This window comes from Leiobunum rupestre, chromosome 10 (assembly GCF_980474605.1).
Source record: "Leiobunum rupestre chromosome 10, qqLeiRupe1.1.hap1, whole genome shotgun sequence".
Classification (NCBI taxonomy): domain Eukaryota; kingdom Metazoa; phylum Arthropoda; class Arachnida; order Opiliones; family Sclerosomatidae; genus Leiobunum; species Leiobunum rupestre.
Genome location: NC_143393.1, coordinates 3,110,456 through 3,130,056, shown reverse-complemented (window position 1 = coordinate 3,130,056; position 19,601 = coordinate 3,110,456). Strand labels below are relative to the sequence as shown.

Genomic DNA, 19,601 nt, shown 5'->3' with positions numbered 1-19,601 from the left:
CAAAATTACACTTTAATTTAAAATTTAAGTGTAGGACCTCATATGTACAGTTTGTCGTAGACACAAGAAAGGTACTCACAACGTCGTTTAATTACCAATATTACACACTAAATGAAAATATAAGAGTAGGACCTGATATGTATAGTTCGTTTTTGACACTCGAAAGGTATTCACAACGTCGTTTAACAAACGATAAGAAAATCAAAGCTTAGGACCTTATATGTATAGTTTGTTCCAGGCACTCGAAAGGTACTCACAACGTCGATTAAAGACCAATATGACACACTGTATGAAAATCAAAGTTAAGATCCTCATATGTGTAGTTAGTTCAAGACCCTCGTAAGGTTCTCACAACGTCGTTTGACACACGATTAGAAAATCAAAGTGTAGGACCTCATATGTATAGTTCGTTGTAGACACTCGAAAGGTACTCACAACGTCGATTAAAGACCAATATTACACAGTAATTTAAAATTTAAGTGTAGGACCTCATATGTATAGTTCTTTGTAGACACTCGAAAGGTACTCACAAGGTTGTTTAACTCTCGATTAGAAAATCAATGTTTAGGAACTCATATGTATAGTTCGTTGTAGACACTCGAAAGGTACTCACAAGGTTGTTTAACACTCGATTAGAAAATCAATGTTTAGGAACTCATATGTATAGTTCGTTGTAGACACTCGAAAGGTACTCACAACGTCGATTAAAGAACAATATTACACACTAAATGAAAATCTAAGTGTAGGACCGCATATGTATAGTTCGTTGTAGACACTCAAAAGGTACTCACAACGTCGTTTAACACTCGATTAGAAAATCAAAGTTAAGGACCTCATATGTAAAGTTCGTCGTAGACACAAGAAAGGTACTCACAACGTCGTTTAAAGAACAATATTACACACTAAATGCAAATATAAGAGTAGGACCTGATATGTATAGTTCGTTTTTGACACTCGAAAGGTATTCACAACGTCGTTTAACAAACGATAAAAAAATCAAAGTTTAGGACCTTATATGTATAGTTTGTTCAAGGCACTCGAAAGGTACTCACAACGTCGATTAAAGACCAATATGACACACTGTATGAAAATCAAAGTTAAGAACCTCATATGTGTAGTTAGTTCAAGACCCTCGTAAGGTTCTCACAACGTCGTTTGACACACGATTAGAAAATCAAAGTGTAGGACCTCATATGTATAATTCGTTGTAGACACTCGAAAGCTACTCACAAAGTCGATTTAAGACCAATTTTACACACTATATGAAAATTAAAGTGTCGGACCTCATATATATAGTTCGTTCTAGACACTCGAAAGGTACTCAAAACGTCGATTGAAAACCAATATTACACACTTAATGAAAATTTAAGTGTAGGACCTCATATGTATAGTTCGTCGAAGACAAACGAAAGGTACTCACAACGTCGTTTAACACACGATAAGAAAGTCAAAATTAAGGACCTCATATGTATAGTTTGTTCTAGACACTCGAAAGGTACACACAACGTCGATTAAAGACCAATATTACACACTATATGAAAATCTAAGTGTACGACCTCATATGTATAGTTAGTTTTAGACACTCGAAAGGTTCTCACAACGTCGTTTGACACACGATTAGAAAATCAAAGTTTAGGACCTCATATGTATAGTTCGTTGTAGACACTCGAAAGGTACTCACAAGGTTGTTTAACACTCGATTAGAAAATCAATGTTTAGGAACTCATATGTATAGTTTGTTCTAGACACTCGAAAGGTACACACAACGTCGATTAAAGACCAATATTACACACTATATGAAAATCTAAGTGTACGACCTCATATGTATAGTTAGTTTTAGACACTCGAAAGGTTCTCACAACGTCGTTTGACACACGATTAGAAAATCAAAGTTTAGGACCTCATATGTATAGTTCGTTGTAGACACTCGAAAGGTACTCACAAGGTTGTTTAACACTCGATTAGAAAATCAATGTTTAGGAACTCATATGTATAGTTCGTTGTAGACACTCAAAAGGTACTCACAACGTCGTTTAACACTCGATTAGAAAATCAAAGTTAAGGACCTCATATGTACAGTTCATCGTAGACACAAGAAAGGTACTCACAACGTCGTTTAAAGAACAATATTACACACTAAATGCAAATATAAGAGTAGGACCTGATATGTATAGTTCTTTTTTGACACTCGAAAGGTATTCACAACGTCGTTTAACAAACGATAAAAAAATCTAAGTTTAGGACCTTATATGTATAGTTTGTTCAAGGCACTCGAAAGGTACTCACAACGTCGTTTTACAATTTATTGGAAAATCAAAGTTAAGGAACCTCATATATATATATATTTCGTTCTAGACACTCGAAAGGTACTCACAACGTCGTTTAACACTCGATTAGAAAATCAATGTTTAGGAACTCATATGTATAGTTCGTTGTAGACACTCGAAAGGTACTCACAACGTCGATTAAAGACCAATATTATTCACTAATTTAAAATTTAAGTGTAGGACCTCATATGTATAGTTCGTTGTAGACACTCGAAAGGTACTCACAACGTCGATTAAAGAACAATATTACACACTATATGAAAATCTAAGAGTAGGACCTGATATGTATAGTTCGTTGTTGACACTCGAAAGGTACTCACAACGTCGTTTAACACACGATTAGAAAATCAAAGCTCAGGACCACATATGTATAGTTCGTTGGAGACACTCGAAAGGTTCCCACAACGTCGATTAAAGACCATTATTACACACTATATGAAAATCTAAGTGTAGGACCTCATACGTATAGTTCGTTGTAGACACTTGAAAAGTACTCACAACGTCGTTTTACACACGATTAGAAAATCATCGTGTAGGACCTCATATGTATAGTCCGTTGTAGACACTCGAAAGGTACTCACAACGTCGATTAAAGACCAATATTACACACTATATGAAAATCTAAGTTTAGGACCTCCTATGTGTAGTTCGTACCAGACACTCGAAAAGTACTTACAACGTCGATTACAGACTAATATCACACACTAAATGAATATCGAAGATAAGGAACTTATTTGTGTATTTAGTTCGATACCCTCGTAAGGTACAGACGTCGTTTGACACACGATTTGAAAATAAAAGATTAGGACGTCATATGTTTCGTTCGTTCTAGACACTCGAAAGGTACTCACAACGTCGATCAAAGACAAATATTACACTATATGAAAATCAAAGTTACGGACCTTATAATTATATTTCGTTTTAAGTGTTTACCATGGTATTTTGTATCTAAAGACACTTAGGCCTACATGTAGTACTTTTAAGTGGAATTGTTTTTCTAAATGGTTCTTGAATTAAACCTTAAATTTTTAAAGGTTATCGCTAGACTTTAGGTCCTACAGGGTTGTTATTTAGGATCTAATATATTTACTATAATAATTTAAAAACACATCAGTAGTTTTATTTATATAAAAGATATTTTATTTACTTTTTTAAAGGCACATTTTAAATGTCACTGGATTTTGGATTGATTCGCAATTTTTTATTAAGTCATGTAGAAGGTTTGTTTTTACCATTTTATACAATTTATAGTTCAAATGCTTTTAGAAAAAAATGGATTCCGATACTTCAGGAATAGATGTAGTTTAACAATTTTTTTTTAAATGGAAATCTTCAAGCTAAGATTGATCGTTTTAAGTATCTTTACAACATGAGGAATATTTAACGTAGATACCAATGACTTATTGGCACTTAAAACATATCGCAATTACTATATTAGATAGGTATTTTCAGTTAAAGGGATAGTGAAATCTCTAAGTAACATTTTTCTAAAAATGTGTTTATGGAAGATAAGTACATAAAATAGGATCATTTTTTCAATTAAAACTTTTTTTAAATTTAAAGTTGGAGAGTAGTGCTTCTAACATTTTTTCTCTTAATGGTCGCAGGTTCTAGTTCTTGTCTCTATTTGTCATCTCTAATCTGATTGTTTTGCAAAGACTTAAGTTAAAAAAAATATTTTTAACCGCTAAAACTTTAACTTATTAATAGAAAGAAGTTATTTTAAGTTTTTATTAATTTATTACTTGTAGTAAAAGGCTCACCCCTATTTATTTTAACCTTATATTTTTAGATAGCACTTATCATTGATAAGGGACATGTAACACTGGTATATTACTGTTAGTTCGTAGCATTTAATGTTTTTTTTTTGTATTTAGAGTATTTTGAAAGCTCTAATTTGGTTATAAACAAAATATTTGATGCCTTTACATGTTCGGTTTTTTAAAACTAATGGGTTTTTAGCTAAGCAATTGTTGCATTCTTTTTGATTTGGTACACGAAGTTCATCAATGCAGTATTGCAAATGTTTAAGTACCGCTTCCTTTTCGTCAGGGTTCCAAACAGTTCGAGCTATTCAAATAAACAAAAAATTTATGTTTATATTAAGACAACCAAAATGCTATCCATGGACTTACTAAAATTAGTCTTGGTCTTTTAATTGGACTATCAAGTTTGTTTTCTTCAATGCATTCATCATCACTTTCCTTTCGTCTCTTATTGGAACGATTTTTGACTGTTGGTAAAGCATATTACATTTATTAGCGTTTATTTTTATGTGCTAAATGTATTACTATAGCCAAAATTTACAAAAAGTGACGATAGAAATTCATTTTTCACAAGGATAATGGAAGTTTCAATCTCTCTCATACCCTCTAAATTTTTTTAAATATGTAAATCAAGCAAAATTTCAAGTTTTCCAACACCACTTTTTGTAACTATGGTAAGATATATTTTAGTAAAATTTTCCCTTATAGGGATTGTATAAAAGAAATTGTATATATCCGTGGACTGTGATAGCCTTACCGTACTTAGTCTTGGTCTTTTTTATTTGACTGTCAGGTTTGTTTTCTTCAATGCATTCATCATCACTTTGCCTTCGTCTCTTATTGGAAGAATTTTTTACTGTTGGTAAATAATATTACATTTATTAGTGGTTTATGTGGTGTTCAGACCGAGTGGGTAGTTGGCCGAGAAGGTGGAGAGTCAAGAAAATGTAAGGGGTGAGTCTCCCCCATACCTCCAAGGGAACACCCTGTATGTATATGTGCCATCAAATTCCGGGTGGGTACTTCACCCACTCTGAATATACCAAGTTGGTAGCTATACCCACATTATCCGTGGGCCCGGTTAGTACAGCCAATAATTACAAAAAAAAGAGAAATTCATATTATTTTAACAAGGATTATCAAAATTTCACTTTCTCATACCCTCTATTTTTTTAAATATTTTTGTTAAAGGGCAACAAATGTGATGTTTAAGAACTTGAGATATTTAGCATTATATTCCCTATGGCAGTAAAGCCCATTTTTCGGCATTAGATGCCATCCCTCAGTACTTTATTGTAAGTAAATGTAAATCAAGCAAAATTTTAAGTTTTCCAACACCACTTTTGTAATTATGGTAAAATATATTTTAGTATGATTTCGAAAATGAACAAATAAAAATTAAATAAGGGTACCTAAAATTTTTCCTTATAGGGATTGTATAAAAAAATGGTTTATATCCATGGACTGTGACAACCTTACCGTAATTAGTCTTAGTCTTCTTAAGTTGACTATTAAGTTCGTTTCCTTCAATGCATTCATCACCACTTTCCTTTCGTCTGTTATTGGCACGTTTTTCTACTGTTGGTAAATCATTACATTTATTAGTGGATAATGGAAGTTTCAATCTCTCTCATACCCTCTATTTTTTTATTATTTTCGTTTAAAAACTGGAAATAATTATTGGCATAATATTTCCCGTGACAGTAAAGCCAATTCTTTGGCATTAGACGCCATGCCACAGTAGATTGCATTTTAAATTATTGTAAATCATGCAAAATTTAAACAAGCGCAAAAGCAACGAACGGGGAAATGCAATTTAAGCAATAACAGGGTTGCCACGAAATTTTCAAAAACAAATTCCCTGACTTTTCCAGGTTTTGACGGCATGTTTTTGTGATTTCCCTGATATTTTAAAGTAAAAATTAGCCAATTTTGTATAATTGTATCGTCAAAAATAGCAGGCTGAGTCGAGTAGACGATAAAAAAGAACTTACAGTAGCGCAAAATAATTTCAACAACCGCATGTGATGTTCTGCGTATTTAAAATACATCTGCGCCGAATCTAATAATTTCCCAAAATATCTCGGGAAAAAATTAAACATTTCCCTGACTTTATAGATTTTTTCCCAGACTTTTCCCTGACGTGTGGCAACCCTTACTGTTAAGTTTACTTTTTTACGCTGGTTACCTCAATTTGTTTATAAAGTCCTTTTATCTATCACACAAACGCAAACTTTAATTTTCGCATTTCCCTGCTGGTTGGTTTTCTGCTTGTTGCAGCCTACTTTTACGACTGATTATTTTTCGAATGAGGTGGATCAAGGTAGATACATCATGGTGTTACTTTAAATTGAACTTTTTTGGTATATATCAAGAATTTCTGCAATTTTTTTTTTCAAATACTTACTTCGATTTCTTATAGAGTGTAAACTTTCATAAATTTGAAGCAACAAGAATAAATGAAGATAAAAATTTATATTTGGTCCCCTAATACAGTTTAATGGGTTTATTTCTATGAATTTCAATTAGCTTAGGACTACACCATATTCGTCAATTGAAATCAAGGATTTATATTATATTTCCCAATAAACGTAAACTAGAACTGTGATATATGCGCCAATAAATTGTCAGTAATAATTGTAAAAACCCCATACCAGGTTAAAACTGAGCTGCCTTAAGCAGTTGTAACAGACCAAGTCATTACCTACTTATTATTTAATAAAAACCTTAATATCAAAAGTTCTATTACATTAACAAACTAGGACACTACTTATTCCATACTATGCTTTATTTTATTCCAAAGCCAGTTACCTACTCGTTTATAACCAGGGAGGGTTCCTAGAAAATTGAGATAAATTTCCCCGACCATTTTTCATAAATTTCCCCGACCATTTTTCGTAAATGTCCCCGACCATTTTCAACAAATCCAAAGAGCTTGACGAGACTACAGAATAGGATATTGCTAAAAGCCCATGGAATTACTTAGTTCGTAAGCAAGGAGTAGAACTCAAACGCGAAGTATATTGAAGCTTCGTGAAATCAGCGAAATTCAGAAATTAATTTCCATGACTTTTAGGGCTCTTGTTTTAAATTCCCTGACTTTTTCAACCATTTTCAATTACCCTGACTTGGTAAAAACTACATGTAGTTTTTACCAAGTGGCAATGTACCTTAAGCCATATTACAATAAAATTAAAACTATAAGGCCACGGTACATCGTGACTAAAATATTTTTTTTCTTTTAAATAAAAGAAACATTTACATATTTGGGCAGCTTTCGGACCGTGGTCAGTTTTCAAAGCCGCGTTATAATTACAACTGAGTTGTAACAAACCAATTCCACTCTTTTTAGATATTCGAATAAATGTAAAATAAGAATTATAAAGCAAGTAATGGCTCCCTTCCGTTTTATTGAAAGGGCCTATGTACTGAAGATGGCTATAGTTGCTATGATCGTCAAGAAGGTGCTTTCATCTAGTATCAAGTTCAAAAAATGTTGTAATATTAAAGTCCGTAATTAAAAAACCAATCCAAGCAAGGCAAGGCTGACTGCGCACATATTATTAGGATAAATTAAAAGTGATAATTAAAGTTAGATTAAAATAAATCGAAATTTCTTATAACAACCATGACGTCTAAACATGTGGGTTAAAAGCCTACATGGAATGACCCTACAATATTCTATTAAAGTAATGTTCTCTTTTGAAAAATAATTAGACCAGAAAATGGCATTGACTTGGTTACTTACCATCCATATCAGGTTCATTTTGGTCTTCATAATCATCATCACCATCATCCTCCCCCTCCTCCTCATAAGCATCATCATCATCTAAATACACGAAAATACTCAGTTATGTATTCATTTGAAAAAATTCATTAAAAAGAAACAACTTTTAGTAGGAGGCAGTTGTATAGCCAGGAGTTGGTTTTGGGAGGGGCACGCAATTAAAAAGAATAAAATATTGTACACATAACCTATTTGGGTTATTTTATGACCTTTCATATGTTAACAGGTAAATAGGGATTTTTTTTCGTTAGAAATAGGGTTAAATAGGAACCAAATACATGTAGAGGCCATTAAATGAAAAATTAGATCTTTATTTAACTTTTTAAAAGTAGGAATTTTTTTAAATTGTCTTAGTTTTAATTTTTAAAATTGTTTTATCACAAAAATAACGAAATTTATAAGAAATTGCGCGGGGGTTAAAATTTTGCGTATAGAAATATAGTAAAAAAATTTAAAACATTATATCCAAATTATTAAGGAAAAAGTGCTGTAGATAAGTAACTCCGTTGAGCAAAAATGTCATGTCATGACTGCGTTAATCAATATGTACCATCTACAACATAATTTCCTCGATTTCCCGAGTTCAGAGCTTGATGAAATAGGGACATGGCAGTCTGTAGCTTTGGCCATAGCCGCCATTTTGAGGGCTAATTTTTCTATAGAAAACAGCATCTTGCACAATCACTATGCCATGTCCCTATTGGTTATTAAATCTTTTAAAACTAGGACTGCCAGGTTATCAGGTATTTTAAAGCTTTCATACTTTTTTGATGAAAAGTTAATGATAAATAGCACTGCCCAAATTTGAGTTTTAGAACTGCAAATCCAAGTTTAAGAACTGTCCAAAACTGCCAGATGTGCCCATTTAAAAATTTTAGCCTCCGAGATAGGGTGATTTAGGGACCAAATCCAGATTTTATGAATATTGGGGGACATAAATTTATAGTTGTGCTTGGTTGCCTATAAATTGAAATGTTCCTCAAAAGTTGTGTTTTAGTTTCTTATCTGTTACCTTCAATTTTTCTAAGGGTGACAAGCCAAGGGTCTCGGGGGATTTTGCCACCAGTCCTGGAAATAGCACACGTCCACTGGTCCAAAACCAGTTTGTAATTGCTTGGACCAGTTTTTTAATTTAAAAACAAAAGAGAGCTTACGAAGTTACCAGCAGCCTTTAGTAAGTGTATCAAGTTAAATAAGCAACTATTTAGATTGACGATTTTTAGTAGTTCCTAAGCATAAATAAACCAGGGCCCTGCGAATGGGCGATTTCGCATTCTTTAATCGGCTATCAATTGAATCAACTAATTGAATTATAATGCATGATTCAATTGCTATTAATTTTGAAGATTAGAAAACAGCCAATTTGCAGGGCCCTAAACTAAACTTAATTTTTTACATTTAGTTCAACTATTGAAACTCCTTCTGTGATACCAATGTAAACTTATAAAGGTAATATTTGCATATTCCAAAAATAATTTTGTGATACAAAGAAATCTTGTGATGTGATGCCAAAAAATATTTGAGTCTGTGTTAAAGGCAGTTTGAAAATTAATTTTGATACCGACATAACCGACGACATAACTTAAAAAATTACAATGGGACCAGTAGAAAACAAATCTAAGTAAGGGTAACTGGTCCTAAGTACCAGTTTATTTTCGTAGACAATAGGGGTAACTAATCCTAAGGACTAGTTTAAAAAAATTCCTTATTTCCCTACCGTTGCCCACTATTCTACCTAGTAGGCAGTTCACCTCAAATTTTCTAGCTTTGGCTCTTGATTGGTTTAATATCATTATTTTCATCTTTATTAAAATAGTTTATTAGTGGAATCCTTTGGTAGCATTGTTGGAAGGCAATGAAGGCGAGGATAGAGAAGATTCATTATCCTCAAAATTATTGCTTGCCGATGATGTAACCCAATTATCAGTCATACGTAATATAAACTAGCCAGAGTCACTCTTTAATGAATGCTCGATACAAAAAGTATCTTTGAAATATATGACCTAAGATTATCTCTTGGTATAAACACTGTCAATTTTCAAAATATAGAATGGCTGCATTTGAAATCCGAAATAAAGTGTATTAACACAAAGGTTTTCATATTTTCTTAACACATTGTCAGATTGAGTTGGAAAGTCAACCCAACGCAACATGATACTACTCTGAAAAATGTGAACCAGACTCGACCAGTAACCCACCAAGTCAGGTTTAACACTGAACAGCGGCATGCTTAGTTTCGATAGATGGCGCCAGGTTACTCAGGATCCGTAGTGAAATTCTAAGAGAACCGAATTAATTAGGCCATTTTTGAAATGAAAATTGGCCGATTAATTAAATGAAAGTTGGCAGATTAATTCTGACAACTTTTTAGTTTTTTTCCAGCCACTATACAACAGTGTATATTTATTGATTATACAACAGTGTATATTTATTGATAAGAATTGTTTCAAATCAATTATTAAACATTACTCTATGATTAAGGCACGTTTAATACCACGACGTCATCGCCCTTATGGAAAAATTAATTTAAAACCAATTGAAAGTCTATTGGCTCAATATGGACATGGCAGTCTAACTTTGGCCATGGCCGCCATTTGAGGGCCGACTTTTTTTCTATTGGAAAAAGCATAAGTGAGGTCTTCCAAAGTCACTGTGCCATGTCCCTATAGGGAAACTATACTGTAGGTATTTAATGGGATTACTGTACCTTTGTAAATTCAATGGAATTATATTGGAAAGTCAGTTAAAATCCTATACACTTTTCCGGGGAATTTTGCTGGGCGCGTCCATGTTAAATTTACCCCCCTTAACCCCCTTTTCTCCATATCTTGGGACCAAATACAAGAGCCTAGACCCCCCACTGATGGTCCCAGGAAGTGCCGACTAGCGGGCGGCTAAAGAGGGGTCTGAAAAGACCGGGAAACAGAATATTGGTGTTAAGGGATGGCAATTGGAAAAATGTTCCAATAAAATTCCCATGTTTTTAATTGATTTCAAATTGGTAACTAAATGGACTGCCTATAGTAAGCCTATAGGTTTGGGGATCATATTAAAACTACATTGACACCCAAAGATAACCAATTGAACCGGTCAATGGGAACCCAGTGGACTTCACGGACCATTCAAATAACAATTGACAACTACAGGTGACCAATAGCCATTTGTTACGCTCCTGCCCCAACTATGCCTCTGTAATAATAATAATAATAATAATAATAATAATAATCAGCTAGGATAATACCCAAGGCACCACCCTAGGCCTAAGTCATCGAGCGACTTTTAAAGCCTTTTTAATTCAGGTGGCCGGGTGGTGGCAAGCCCTGCAAGCCAAGCGAGCCAACAGCTCCCTACACTAACTATTACCGTTAACCTCAACAAATTTTTATGGAAGGGGAAACCGAAGATCTCGGGGGAAAACCCCTTAAATCAGTGGGGAGAGAACTTGCAAACTCTACGCAGAAGGATTTGTTAAGAGTTTTCACCCAGTGCCACAAGCTGGGATCGAACCCGGCTCCTCTTGCTGCGAGGCGAAAGTGCTAACCACTCCGCCACCCCAAATATTTCATTAAAACCAGTGGCGTAGCCAGGATTTTTTTCAGGGAGGGCATACAATTAAAAAAAATAAATAAAAATTATATTCTTTATGGGGAAATTCAGTATTTCATTGATATTGAAAACTGTTTGGATTGTTATAAATTGGAAAATATTTGTGGTAATTCAGGTTTACAAAGCCATACAAAAGGTGTTCATTAGGTTAAAATTGGAGTTAAAACTAATAAAAAATCATTTTACAGGCGGCGATAGGGTTTTAATGGAAAGTTGTTTATAGTTCCATTCCCATTATACCAACACAAATACAATTCAGTAACTATTAAAAATTGGATTAGTTTTTTAAATGGTAGTCAAACTCCAATAAAATACCCATTGTCTTCCTATACAGTCCATAGAAATTCATTTAGCATTCATTATATGAGTTTTTCGTAAGAAAATTTATTTATAATTAGATGAATAAATAACTTAATATTTACCTGTCAATGTCACGTCAATATCATTGAAAGTTTTTCCTTTCAAAGAACTTATATTCCCTTTCTCCATTTGAATTAAAACTTTGCTAACTTTCGCAAGTTGATTTGCGTCGTCTGGCAGACGATAATACTGTTTGTGAATTTCCACACCGTGACCCATAAAGGTTGCCAATTGTTCGATGTCATGTGCTTGAAGATTCATCAACTGCGCTATAGTGGCAACATGCTTTCGCAGTTTTGTTGAAGTAAAACTTGATTTATTTTTAACACCCCGACTTTGAAGCACACTCCGACATACAATCAGATCCTCTATATGGTGTTAATGTTTCTGTATTTCCCCTTGCAAATAAGTATGGGTTGTCTTTACTGATACCCACATATTCACGCGAGTGAACTAAAAGATCCATACTATTTTTTAACTTAGGCGTAAGTATAATTGGAACTATTCTCCCCCTCTTTCCAACTATCTCTACCCTCTGCAATGTTGAGCAAAGCTTTTTCTCAACTACACTGAGTGATTTTTGTATGTCGGAAGAAATATCATTATCACTGGCTAGACCCTTTAAATATTCTTTCACCTCTATCCTCTCAGATTCTCCTGCTCTTTTTCGGTTGAAAAGAATAAGTCTAGCGAGTGTTATTTTTGAAAGTTGAGAAAAAACTGTCAGATTCGGGACTTTACCATCTACGGAACACTCGTTTCAACTTTTTCCAGTTCGCTGTCTAAATATAATTTAAATTTCACTATATCTTCAGCCATAGGTAGGAGTGTTTTCTTATTCATCTTTGATTTCTTTAAAGTTTCAAGGGCATGGGTTGAAATCTCTTTTTCCCAATCTCTATCCATTAGTTTGACAAAGTTTTTTGCCATGTTTTTTTTCTCCAAATCATCACATTTGATGGCTTCGCTTTCCAGTAAATTTGCTACCTTTTTCAGAGACATGCCTAATTTCAATGCCAATGACGGTGTTGAAAATGTACTGCCTACGCCTTGAAATTTGCAAACTGATTTTGTTGAGCTGATAACATCATCAAATCGGCTTGGTTTTATTAAATCTTCCAGATGTCCAACAGAAGAATCTTTTTCTTTTGCATCAATTAGTAATTTACCAAGCTCTCTCATTTTTGATGAAATGTCAGTTAATCTTTGTTGGTGATGGCCGTGTTTCCTAAACATCGAGTACCCAAATTGCAATATTAGAGGATCTTGCCGAACAAAAAAAAGTAGTTTCATCCGCAATCATTTTGTTTAGGACCTTTTCTTTAAAAATATTAGGAACAGCATTGCCTACGGGGAGATTGTTTTTTGGATTTGTTAATTGGCGCCAAATAGCACCTCTTAGAATGACGCCACAAATGTTGTCTTTTATAATAACCTAAGCAATGCTTGCATGGAAGATAGTTGGACAGAAGCTGATCGTTTGATGGACGTCTTTTAACTTCAATTAAACCTTTCTCCTTTGTAAAATGCTTTGCATTTTTTACGAACAATCCCTTGTTTATCAACATCTGAAATTTTTTTCTTCTAGTAGGGGATCCCCTGCAATGCATTAGGGCTGATTTCACTTCTTTTACCGAACTGTGTTTCTGCTCAAGATGCCTTGCGAGTTTAGATAAATATTTCTTACAAAAAATACAGAAATACTTTGTTATATACTCGTTTGCAATTTATTTTTATGACTTTACTGATACGAAGATCCTTGTACTCTCCATCCGTAAATAAACGTTTCTTAAATTTCTGTTTATTTAACTGGCTTTCTTCAATGTTCAGACCTGAAACAAACCAAATTACTCAAATAAAATATGTTTAAGATTTAAGGTGTGAGATTATAGAATATTTTTTTAAGTGTAAACAGAAGGGAACAAAAAAAAACTAAAAATTTTACTTAATTAATTTTACACACTAAACAGTTATGAGTGGTTCAAATTTGGGGTTGAACCAAGGGGTCAGACATTTACCAAAATCCCGTACATAAAAATTACAAAATCACTTAACTCTTTCTATGGTAAATTAACATTAAAATCAAAAAATCACTTCAAAAAGTAATGATAAAATCGCCAAAACCCTTAAATCCCGTACAAAATATTGGCAAGTGTTTGACCCCTCGGGTTGAGCTCTATTTAAAACCACGTTAAGAAAATGCAACAATAAGTCTTCCTTTTTTGTTTTGACACTCTCAGAGAGGGTCCAGCTTCATTTGAACAAGAAGAATCTGAGGTTTTGGGATCATCGCATTCACTTCCCTCCGAATCTGACTCAGATTCACCATCAAAATTACTAAAGCTACCATCCGAGTCATTTTTGCAACCTGTTATGTATTTATTAGAATCAAGATCAATATTGCTATTTAGTTCATTGTAATCGTCTATTAACTGACCTGTCGGTTTTTCGCAGATAGATTTATTATCTACATGTCCTTCATCGGTCGCTTCAGCGTTGTGCGTATGTCCTTCGTCGGTCGCTTCAGCGTTGTGCGCATGTCCTTCGTCGGTCGCTTCAGCGTTGTGCGCATGTCCTTCGTCGGTCGCTTCAGCGTTGTGCGCATGTCCTTCGTCGGTCGCTTCAGCGTTGTGCGCATGTCCTTCGTCGGTCGCTTCAGCGTTGTGCGCATGTCCTTCGTCGGTCGCTTCAGCGTTGTGCGCATGTCCTTCGTCGGTCGCTTCAGCGTTGTGCGCATGTCCTTCGTCGGTCGCTTCAGCGTTGTGCGCATGTCCTTCGTCGGTCGCTTCAGCGTTGTGCGCATGTCCTTCGTCGGTCGCTTCAGCGTTGTGCGCATGTCCTTTGTCAGTCGCTTCAGCGTTGTGCGCATGTCCTTCGTCGGTCGCTTCAGCGTTGTGCGCATGTCCTTCGTCGGTCGCTTCAGCGTTGTGCGCATGTCCTTCGTCGGTCGCTTCAGCGTTGTGCGCATGTCCTTCGTCAGTCGCTTCAGCGTTGTGCGCATGTCTTTTGTCGGTCGCTTCAGCAATGTGCGCATGTCTTTTGTCGGTCGCTTCAGCAATGTGCGCATGTCCTTCGTCGGTCGCTTCAGCAATGTGCGCATGTCCTTCGTCGGTCGCTTCAGCAATGTGCGCATGTCCTTCATCGGTCGCTTCAGCGTTGTGCGCATGTCCTTCATCGGTCGCTTCAGCGTTGTGCGCATGTCCTTCATCGGTCGCTTCAGCGTTGTGCGCATGTCCTTCATCGGTCGCTTCAGCGTTGTGCGCATGTCCTTCATCGGTCGCTTCAGCGTTGTGCGCATGTCCTTCATCGGTCGCTTCAGCGTTGTGCGCATGTCCTTCATCGGTCGCTTCAGCGTTGTGCGCATGTCCTTCGTCGGTCGCTTCAGCAATGTGCGCATGTCCTTCGTCGGTCGCTTCAGCAATGTGCGCATGTCCTTCGTCGGTCGCTTCAGCGTTGTGCGCATGTCCTTCGTCGGTCGCTTCAGCAATGTGCGCATGTCCTTCGTCGGTCGCTTCAGCGTTGTGCGCATGTCCTTCGTCAGTCGCTTCAGCGTTGTGCGCATGTCCTTCGTCAGTCGCTTCAGCGTTGTGCGCATGTCCTTCGTCAGTCGCTTCAGCGTTGTGCGCATGTCCTTCGTCGGTCGCTTCAGCGTTGTGCGCATGTCCTTCGTCAGTCGCTTCAGCGTTGTGCGCATGTCCTTCATCGGTCGCTTCAGCGTTGTGCGCATGTCCTTCGTCGGTCGCTTCAGCGTTGTGCGCATGTCTTTTGTCGGTCGCTTCAGCGTTGTGCGCATGTCCTTCATCGGTCGCTTCAGCGTTGTGCGCATGTCCTTCATCGGTCGCTTCAGCGTTGTGCGCATGTCCTTCATCGGTCGCTTCAGCGTTGTGCGCATGTCCTTCATCGGTCGCTTCAGCGTTGTGCGCATGTCCTTCATCGGTCGCTTCAGCGTTGTGCGCATGTCCTTCATCGGTCGCTTCAGCGTTGTGCGCATGTCCTTCATCGGTCGCTTCAGCGTTGTGCGCATGTCCTTCATCGGTCGCTTCAGCGTTGTGCGCATGTCCTTCATCGGTCGCTTCAGCGTTGTGCGCATGTCCTTCATCGGTCGCTTCAGCGTTGTGCGCATGTCCTTCATCGGTCGCTTCAGCGTTGTGCGCATGTCCTTCATCGGTCGCTTCAGCGTTGTGCGCATGTCCTTCATCGGTCGCTTCAGCGTTGTGCGCATGTCCTTCATCGGTCGCTTCAGCGTTGTGCGCATGTCCTTCATCGGTCGCTTCAGCGTTGTGCGCATGTCCTTCATCGGTCGCTTCAGCGTTGTGCGCATGTCCTTCATCGGTCGCTTCAGCGTTGTGCGCATGTCCTTCATCGGTCGCTTCAGCGTTGTGCGCATGTCCTTCATCGGTCGCTTCAGCGTTGTGCGCATGTCCTTCATCGGTCGCTTCAGCGTTGTGCGCATGTCCTTCGTCGGTCGCTTCAGCAATGTGCGCATGTCCTTCATCGGTCGCTTCAGCGTTGTGCGCATGTCCTTCATCGGTCGCTTCAGCGTTGTGCGCATGTCCTTCATCGGTCGCTTCAGCGTTGTGCGCATGTCCTTCGTCGGTCGCTTCAGCGTTGTGCGCATGTCCTTCGTCAGTCGCTTCAGCGTTGTGCGCATGTCCTTCGTCAGTCGCTTCAGCGTTGTGCGCATGTCCTTCGTCGGTCGCTTCAGCGTTGTGCGCATGTCCTTCGTCAGTCGCTTCAGCGTTGTGCGCATGTCCTTCATCGGTCGCTTCAGCGTTGTGCGCATGTCCTTCGTCGGTCGCTTCAGCGTTGTGCGCATGTCTTTTGTCGGTCGCTTCAGCGTTGTGCGCATGTCCTTCATCGGTCGCTTCAGCGTTGTGCGCATGTCCTTCATCGGTCGCTTCAGCGTTGTGCGCATGTCCTTCATCGGTCGCTTCAGCGTTGTGCGCATGTCCTTCATCGGTCGCTTCAGCGTTGTGCGCATGTCCTTCATCGGTCGCTTCAGCGTTGTGCGCATGTCCTTCATCGGTCGCTTCAGCGTTGTGCGCATGTCCTTCATCGGTCGCTTCAGCGTTGTGCGCATGTCCTTCATCGGTCGCTTCAGCGTTGTGCGCATGTCCTTCGTCGGTCGCTTCAGCGTTGTGCGCATGTCCTTCGTCGGTCGCTTCAGCGTTGTGCGCATGTCCTTCGTCGGTCGCTTCAGCGTTGTGCGCATGTCCTTTGTCAGTCGTTTCAGCGTTGTGCGCATGTCCTTTGTCAGTCGCTTCAGCGTTGTGCGCATGTCCTTTGTCAGTCGCTTCAGCGTTGTGCGCATGTCCTTTGTCAGTCGCTTCAGCGTTGTGCGCATGTCCTTTGTCAGTCGCTTCAGCGTTGTGCGCATGTCCTTTGTCAGTCGCTTCAGCGTTGTGCGCATGTCTTTTGTCGGTCGCTTCAGCGTTGTGCGCATGTCTTTTGTCGGTCGCTTCAGCGTTGTGCGCATGTCTTTTGTCGGTCGCTTCAGCGTTGTGCGCATGTCTTTTGTCGGTCGCTTCAGCGTTGTGCGCATGTCTTTTGTCGGTCGCTTCAGCAATGTGCGCATGTCCTTCGTCGGTCGCTTCAGCGTTGTGCGCATGTCCTTCGTCAGTCGCTTCAGCGTTGTGCGCATGTCCTTCATCGGTCGCTTCAGCGTTGTGCGCATGTCCTTCATCGGCCGCTTCAGCGTTGTGCGCATGTCCTTCATCGGTCGCTTCAGCGTTGTGCGCATGTCCTTCATCGGTCGCTTCAGCGTTGTGCGCATGTCCTTCGTCGGTCGCTTCAGCGTTGTGCGCATGTCCTTCGTTGGTCGCCTCCTCAGTTGATTGTACGCATTTTTCAAAATCAATTTTTTTTTCAATAGCTGCAGTTTTGTCTATTAGAAAATTTTAAACTTCAAAATATGTCTTAACGCAGTAAGTGTGCATATCATTTTTAAATGGCAGCTTAATTGTCAGAATTAACTGCCAGATGTCAGTGTCATCTGCTCTGGGACAGGGTCTCATAAGAATTTAGGCTAACGGTCAGACTTACATAAGATAGATAAAACTTATGCTAACACTAGAGGAAAAACAATATCAAGGGCAGTTTTTTTTAAATACAATTTCATCTTTTTGATTTATTAAATCAGGGTGACCACTAAAAAACCCCAAAATATTTATAGGAATATAAGAAATTCAACAGTCGATTTATAGGATAATATAGGAGTATTTTCTTTGATAAATAAAACTTAAATTGGTTTTGATTTAAAACTTCACCGATTCGTGCATCGAGGACTAGTTAGACAATTTCAATTGCTTATTTTCTAACTATTTCTAAGGTGGGTTCTTTGGCACGAAAAAACCACACGACATACAAAATAATATCTAATTATAGGAAAATATAGGAAAAATGGTTAAATTACAGGAAAATATAGGAAAAATGGTTAAATTATAGGAAAATGGTTAAATTATAGGAAAATAAAGCAAAGCACTGAAATATAGGAAAAATTATAAAATAAAGGAAGAATGATCACCCTGCCTTATATATTTATGCAATTTAAATCGCTACCAAAAATGCTATTTAAAAAATGACAAGCCCGATAAACTCAAATCTTCATAAAACCGTGATCGTATTGAAATGGTGCATTTAATTTTTTTTATTAAGAGATTTTAATGGGATAGTTTTAGCAGTACAAAATCCAGCAAATGAGATCTTACGTGCACTAGTTATTCCCGTTATAACCAGGATAAAGTTGTCATATGATTATGGTACTTGTGGCACATCTCAGAATCTAACTTTTCACTGCAAAAGTTAACTGCTAAAAAAACTCCTAGCTCCAACTTGGTGTGGACCCAACCCACAGTTTAGTGCAATTCATTCATCTTATAAACATGTTTATTGTGAATCAATATATATATATATATATATATATATATATAGCTTTTATTAAAATTAGGACTAGGTCATTTTCAAAACGGTTTCATAACAAATAGAATTCCATCCCAAACCCTGACTATTTTTTGTCGATAATAAAACCCCAGCTCAGACTTGAATTTATTTTGACCCGGCATTAACACTACAATTTGATAATGTTACCGTTCACAGTTCTTAGTAAAATTATGCGTTCTTGGCAAGACCAATATAAATTTGCTAAAATTTATGAATCTCTAACTAGTGGGAATAAAAAACTTACCTCCAATGAAAAGCAAAATAGCCCTGTAATATCGCATATCTGACCATTTCACATAATACTCCTCTCCAAGCTTCAGTTTGGACTTTGATCGAACTCTTTGTAGGTTACATAAATACAATACATTATCTTCGATATATTTAAATAAATATGTATTCTTGCAACGTTCTAATAGAAATAAAAAAACCCAAAAAAATTAGAATTTTAATTTAAATAGATAGAATACATTCTTAAACACGACTTAGCAAGGTACTTTACAGTCTACGGGGAGGATAGTGAAAAAACCAAAAAAGGCTACACAATAGCACTATTAGTGCCCTAAGTTAGGATAGTAGATAATGGCTATTGGATTTCGCACTAGAAAAGCGCAGGAGAAGATAAAAACTTCCTGGTAGGGAAAAAGAGCAAATCCTTTATACCTTCTCACCCCACCCCTACTGCTTCTTGACCAACAAGTTTCAACTTGCATACATAGGGCGATTTTTGCAAAATTAGTTTTTACCACCCGAATTCATATTTCCAATAAGTCAGTCATTTGCCTAACTTTAAAATACCCTTCGTTTCCAACTTAGTTA

At 37.5% G+C, this 19,601-nt stretch overlaps 1 long non-coding RNA gene across 1 annotated transcript; it reads right to left on the bottom strand.

The window, feature by feature from the left end:
• Positions 1 to 17,405: 17,405 nt before the first annotated feature.
• LOC149923359 (uncharacterized) lies at positions 17,406 to 19,188 on the bottom strand. Its single transcript, XR_016477102.1, has 3 exons — positions 19,030 to 19,188; positions 17,517 to 17,730; positions 17,406 to 17,436 (listed from the first exon to the last, which is right to left on the bottom strand). It is a non-coding gene; the product is annotated as an uncharacterized LOC149923359 (long non-coding RNA).
• Positions 19,189 to 19,601: the final 413 nt, after the last annotated feature.